Source organism: Heterocephalus glaber, unplaced genomic scaffold (genome assembly GCF_053883595.1).
Source record: "Heterocephalus glaber isolate CG9 unplaced genomic scaffold, H.glaber_assembly_v1.0 deba00001463, whole genome shotgun sequence".
NCBI classification, from domain to species: Eukaryota; Metazoa; Chordata; class Mammalia; order Rodentia; family Bathyergidae; genus Heterocephalus; species Heterocephalus glaber.
Window position 1 is genome coordinate 13,952,756 of NW_028258310.1, and position 7,173 is coordinate 13,959,928.

At 40.6% G+C, this 7,173-nt stretch overlaps 1 pseudogene; it reads right to left on the reverse strand.

The window, feature by feature from the left end:
* Positions 1-1,353: 1,353 nt before the first annotated feature.
* LOC147826675 (melanoma-associated antigen 10-like) lies at positions 1,354-4,744 on the reverse strand (annotated as a pseudogene).
* Positions 4,745-7,173: the final 2,429 nt, after the last annotated feature.

Below are 7,173 nucleotides of genomic sequence, written 5' to 3' on the forward strand. Positions count from 1 at the left end.
CTCGAATGGACTCCTGGATTTCCAAGCATGTCTGGGCTCCATGACCAAGGTCAAAGTGAGACCCTGGTATAGAAGAGGAACAATGGACTTTGTTTCAGAACATGCTCATGAGTCCATGGTAGGTGTCTGTGGAAGTCCTTAAAATAGTCAGCAAGGAGCAAGTGGACTGGCAGCCAGTTATTGATCATTCAGCAGAGTGCTAGTAGCTGTCATCAGGCCAGAGTAATAGACCATGTACCTCCTTCCCCTGGCAGAACAGTCTCCCCAAATCCTTATTGAAGGCCCAGAACTAAAAGCCCTAACTAATTTGCTACCTCAGCAGCACAGTGTCTAATAATATCCTCTGATAGATGGAGATAAATCATGTTTGGAAGGTGGACAGTGCTTTCTAGATTGACAGCCCAATCCTAGGAGACAGGAAGGCGTCAAGCCATCATCTGAAGTGAAAGCCTATAAAGACATCAGCAGTGGAGACTTTTTGCCACTGTGGGCCTGTTTCTATGGGCCTATTCAATCACCAGTTCCATCCATCCATCCATCCACCCATCCATCCATCCATTCATCCATTAAAATGCAGTTCAGTGTCTAACTGTATCAGATTCCACTCTAGGTTATGGGATATGAAGATGACAAGGATTCTTCCCTGGAGGAGTACACAATCAATGTCAACCATATCCCTCACCAGAAATAGGACCTAGCATAATGTTTCTAAGGAACAGGTTCTTCACCCAGCTTTCATATGCCAAGTTAACAAAATGATGAGCTCAATGATGAAGCCTAGATAGCCTTGTCCAGAAATGGCCAATTTGTAATTTCTGTGCCACTTGTATTCAACTGGTGATGGCTGTTTGGAGCACTGTAATAAGAACAGTCCTGAGCAGGAGTTCATTTGATGGGAAAGAATGTTGCAGTAGATTAGTGCTGTTTGTTACAAGGAAAGAATAAGAGAATGGCTGCACTTATTTGCTTTCTCTGCTACAGTGAAAAGACAACAGAAGCATATACATACACATTCTGATTTTACTTCTACCAATATCAGCTACAGTCCATTAGCCAAGTTCATTGCTCTCTCTCCCCCTCCATTTCCCCATATATGCAACAAGGCTGATAATATATGCTCTGCTTCATCTTCCTCTTAAGTTTGCTAGTATTAAATACTAATAGATAAAATAAAGTATGTGAAAGTATTTACAAACTGTAAATCATCATATACTTATCAGAGACTCACTACATTGTAGGGTAATATTTTACTCAAAGAACGAGGCTTTAATCTGAGGGAACCAATCAGCTTATTTTTTTATGAAGATTTTATTTTATTTTCTGTTTTGCCCTTATTAATGGAAGCATTTACATAAGGAAGGCTTTTTATGTCAGTGGACATTCAAAATAGAAGAAATCATAATATTTTGGGTTTTTAAGTGAGAAACCTGTTTTATTTACTTTAAAATTCATATTAGTACATGTTTGCAGTACACAGTAATGATTACACTCATTGTGGGGCGCTGGAACATGTCCATAACACATCTTAGTTCTTTTTACTCACCCTTCCTGTCCCCTCCCTGCCTGCCCTCTTCCCTCTGTCCCTTTGTCTCCTTCTCATTTGCAAAGGATCCATAAGTTTTCCTTAAAAGTGAGGGGAAGATATTCTTATGAGAACCCAGTTCACGATCAAGTGGGTGGCTTATGATTAAATCTCCTTCCTAGCAGCAGGACTGGGTCCGCATCATAACTCTCTCTGGCTACTCTTCTCTGTGGCATTGATGATGATGTGAAGGTGAAGATGAAGAAGTTATTGATCCTGTCAGACATTGTGCCAAAGACTTTATTGAGATCTTTTCATTTATTGCCTTCAATGTGCCTGTGGATAAGAAATATCATTATTCTCATTTTAGAGATAAATTGAATCAAGTCCTAAGAGGCTAACCAATACCCAAGGCCACAGAGCTACTAAGGACAACCTGAGAATGAGGACAACCGGAAAGCAAAGCCAAGTGACATCTCATCCATAACTCTCTACTGCCTTCATCTTAAAAGTCTGTACATGGGATGATTAAACTACCCAACAAAGAATAATTCATACACAGAAGTTGGACTTGACAACCTCAACTGACTCTATAGCTCAGAAATCTGTACTTCAAGCCCCACAAACACAGGTGTAGAGGGTCATTGTTCTAAGCAGAAAGGTTATTTTTCAGGAACAAGTAACTTGATGGAACCAAAGCGAACACAATTAACCTTAGAATGTTGTAGTTCTATTATTCATGATTTTCCTTAAGAAGGCATATCAAAATATGCCTTTAAGTTCTAACAATGTAGCAAAAACTAGAATTTTCTCCCATTTCACTCTCATCACCTACTTCTGTTCCCAGAACTCGTAAAATTTCCATTTTCTAATATCACATTTTACACAGCCCTTGTCCATAATGTAGACCACATCCTTTTAGCATTTACATCCTAGCAGGTAAATAACATTAATTTTAAGAAGTTCCCATCATATGCTTCTTAAGAACTAGGTAAAGTCTATATATAGTGCAAATGCTTGGGCCTGTCTAGACCACCAAAAGGAACTATTCTGCCATAGAACACAGGATGAAATTTGTTGAATAGACAGCCTGATTATATCCCCTGGTTTCAAAATTTTGTGTTGCAACTTCCCATCTGGAATTGTCCATTTTGCCCACAAAGTGATTGCTGGGACTTGTAGGTAGACAGCATGGCCAGATGGAGCTCAGTTATATAGTCCCAAATTCAGCTCAAGCTTAGGGCCAGAAAGTTCTACCCTTGGGTAGGAAAGTTATCGAGGGTAATTTGTCTGCAGTCATAGGATAGTATTTAGTATCTAACTGTAGGGTTGTTGTACGGGAAAACAATTAATGAATGTCTACAAAGTGCTTGGTGTCTGAAGGCCATCAATGAATTGCAGTTATTGCCATTGTGTTGGGGACAGGGGTCATCGTGAACAATTTGCTGCAACAACATAGAGACCTCTTCCCTAGCCTTTTAGTGGCTGCCTGTTATTCCACTGAAAGTATATTTCATGAGTCATTTATTCATCTGTGTTTTCTGAATTTCTTAGTATCATATAAGTAATAGCATTTCTTTTTGGTAGCAGGGACCGAACTCAGGATCTTGTGCTTTTGAGGCAGGCGGCGGAACTACTGAGCTAAATCCCTGGCCCAGTAATAACATTTTTTTTCCAGGTATGCAATAAATATAAGTTTAATAGTATAGATCAACAGGGGAAAAGAAACAAGCAGCAGCCAATATTTGATTTTCATTCTTATCACTTTTTCTAGGGTCCCTCTAACTTGATGTAAACTTATAATTTTCAAGGAAATTCCTATTCCACTCCCATTTTATCATAAATAAATTGAATAGTTTTTCTGTTTGTATGATAAAACAGGAAAGACTGTTACATTTGAATGGAAAAAGGCATTCCATTTGTGATCAATGTCACACAAAATCACATTCCCATCAGAAAACACAAACATGAACATCACAGAACTAAAACTACACAGGAGATCAATACCATTCAATAAATATGCAAGCTACTTCAGTCTCCCCCAAAAAGGAACAATACTTCAAAAAACCATAAAGAAAACCCCTGTCCATTTCCAAGTAACCCAGGTAGAAGAGACAGCAAGATGCTACGTGTGCTATTTTACCCCTCCTCTAGCCCTTCACTACTTAGAAAACTGCCTACCCTCCACTGAGACTGAAAATGGGCCTCATTTCTTCTTGGGGGAGAACAAATTCACTGACACCCTTGTGCAATAGCCCCTGTTTCTCAGGAACCCTGGCTCTATACTTATTTCTGCTTCCAAAGCCTCTTCATATAGTTCTGGGTAAGACTTGGGATCTGTTCCATTAAGATGAGCCATATGAACTAGGAGTTTCATCTTGCTGGTTTCAGCGTGGGCCCTTGGACCCCACAGGAACTCATAGTGAGCAGGATCACTGTTAGGAATCTGCCAGTACATCAGGTACTCTTCCCATACTAAATCCTCAGTGATGAATTTCCAGGCTTCCTCAAAATGAATATGCTCAGACTGAGCTAACATGTCCCATCTTTTCACTTTTTGGGTTAGGTCCTCCTCACTGATATGGTTGCCTTCTATGAGAATTAGAGACAGGATGAATATAATAATATAGATTTTGAGAATGATTCTTTCATCATCGCCATCTAGTATCCCACTGTATGTAAGACCCAAAATGGGGACTAGCTCATATCTATTGCCGGAGTAATTCACTTTCCTGATTTTAATGCCAAAGCCCAGATACATGGACTCACAGAGTTCCCAAAAGTTCAGAGGGAAGTTGTTACGTTAATTATGGGGCACATCATGCAGCATTTCTTTCATGGTGACCTGCTCCTTCTTTTGATACTTGTGGAGCAGAAATGACACCAACTTACATAACTTGGCATTTAGGAGCACATTTTGCAGGATGTGAGAGAAGTGTACATCCTGTGAGGAGCTTGAACCCTCACAGGATTGACTTTGACTGGAAGCCATGAGGACAGCAAGAACTTGTTGAGGATCAGAAGCCTTCAGATCTCCAGTGCTGGAAAATAGAGTGCTGAGCAATAGCAATTCAGCTGCTCCAAGAATCCAAACCCAGATTTTGAAAAATCACAACTGAGAATTCTCCACTGCACAATGCAAGGCTAGCAACAGAGGCAGGAATGGGTTATTTTCAGAGTCTCAACCTGGAATGTGGCCTTCTCTCTCACCCTCAGCCCAGTAATAACATTTTTAAACTGGCTCTTTCAGCCATTTGTTCTTGCTACCAAAACTACAATCAGATATTGAAAGTCCTCACTACACACATTTGTAGACATGAGTGGAGTTCCATTTTGCAGATTTTTTTTTTCCATACTGGACATTGAGCCCAGGCCCTTTGCACTGAGCTAGTTCCTCAGCCTTTTAAAATTTGGAGTCAGGGTATCATTACCTTACTAAGTTGCCCAGGCTGGGCTCAAACTTGAGATCCTTCTGCCTCAGCCTCTCTCAGTGCTAGGATCACAAGCATGCACCACCATGATCAGCTATATTTTAGGATTGTTGAAGAAAGTCTCACTTAGCTGACCTTTAAATAACAACCCTTTCCCTCATGTTGTCACCAGTAAAGCATGGTGACATCCTTGTAGAGCTGAGAACACTATCTCTCTTTTTTTATTCTTTGCAATATTTAGCAGTAATCACCCTGCAACATTAACATTCTACTAGTTCACTAATGTTACTAATAGTCTGAGTATGAATTTTACCCACAGCCCTTATGTAAACACAGTGTTTGTAACAGTCCATTCTGTACTGGAATGGAAAAGGGACTGTTTTAAGACTCTGCAGATGTGTGTTAAGATGTGTTATGTGGGCTGGGGATTTAGCTCAGTGGTTCCGGCACCTGCCTTGAAAACGCAAGGTCCCGAGTTCGATCCCTGGTGCCAGAAAAAAAAAAAGATGTGTTATGTGCATGTACCAACTCCCCGTGAGGAATATAACCATGACATACTTAAACATGTACCAGTAAAAGAAAAGAATCTACAGAGACACATGTAGATAGGTGTAGCTATGGGTCAGCCTCATTTGGGGAATCATGAGGGCACTGAAGGCCAATGTCCCATATGCTGGAAATATAAAATAAAACATCACATAAACTTTTTAAAGGCATATAATAATTTCAAATTAATTGTAACATATCACTTTTATCAATGTACAGGAGGATTTAAAAAGGCAAATGGAACATATTACTAGCCAGCTCTAAAATGAAAGTCAAAGCATTTATTTTTCATTGAAACTTCGAAGACTTTTCCAAAATCATTGTCATTGGAACAAAAAACTGTGCTTCTCTTCCAACATATGAATAAATTACAGTTTTGCTGTGCATTTTATGGCACCTTCCTAGTACTTTTGGTGTGACATAACTTCATTCTAATTACACAGTTATCCAAAAGCTTCTGAAAGGGAGGTGTGTGGGAGAGGCAAATAAAGGGCTGTTGAGTCCACAGAGGGGTCATGAACACAGTGGGGTTGTGGGGACCCATTCTGCACTACTCTCATGGGGATTAAAGCTAACTGTTGGACATCCTGTCTTTGGCATTTCCAACTTGTGTCTCAACACTATGAGTGTGACTTGGTTCCATGATGAAGGTATGTGTGGTATAATAAAATGGGTGCCTCAAGCGTGCTCTTCAGAACAGAATAGGACAAGAGAAATGACACAATCCATTCAACCTCTGAGAAGAACTTATTGTATGATAACCTCCAAGAAGGCTTTACATTTATAGATTTAGAAACCAGAATGTTTGGAAGAAATGCTCTCAGGTCACTGTAGAGTTTGTGCCCTGTGTACCTACTCACAGAGTTAGGCCACAGTCATGTTTGGTACCAGAAACCACATGAGTAGGGGAAGCCAGGGAGCCTTCTGTGAGGCTGGCCAAGGAATGCCCCAATGAGAAATGCCCCATCTGGGTATATTTGCCAAAATACAGAAATGGCAGTATGGGGCATACCTCTCCTCCACAGGGACCCAGCAGGAGTTCACAAAAGACAGTGCGCAGAGGGTACACTGGGACACTGAGATAATGGCTGTAATCATCCCCAGCCAGAGGGGCATAGCTGGAATCTTGACTTTTCTTCTCCCTGGCTGTGAGGCCTGAGGCAAATTCTGAGCTTCAGTTTCCTCATCTGTAAAATAGAGGTACTACTAGTATGTACCTCATAGAATTAGGCATGTGTGGTTACTATAATTAGTGTAGACAAATAAAAGTTTCTATAGGTGAAAGCTGTTCTATTACTAATTGTGTCCCCCCCAGATCATGTGTGATTCAACCATAACAATAACATCAGTGCTGCAAAAAGAAGAAAAGTGTTTTGTGCAGTCTTGGGGATTGAACTCACAGCATTGATGCATGCGCTTTACCACTGGGCTGCATCCCCAGCTTCTCCTTCTCCTCCTCCTCCTCCTCCTCCTCCTCCTCTTCCTTCTTCTTCTTTTTAATTTTGAGACAGGATCTTGCTAAATTCAGGCTGGCTTTGAACTTGAGATCTCCCTGCCTTTGCCTCCCAAGAAGCTGAGATTGTAGATGTGTGCTACTGTGTCCTGTTGAAAAACAACTGGGAATTTTAAAAAATGATATGAATTGGTGGGGGCCACCAGAGAACTTTCCTAGAC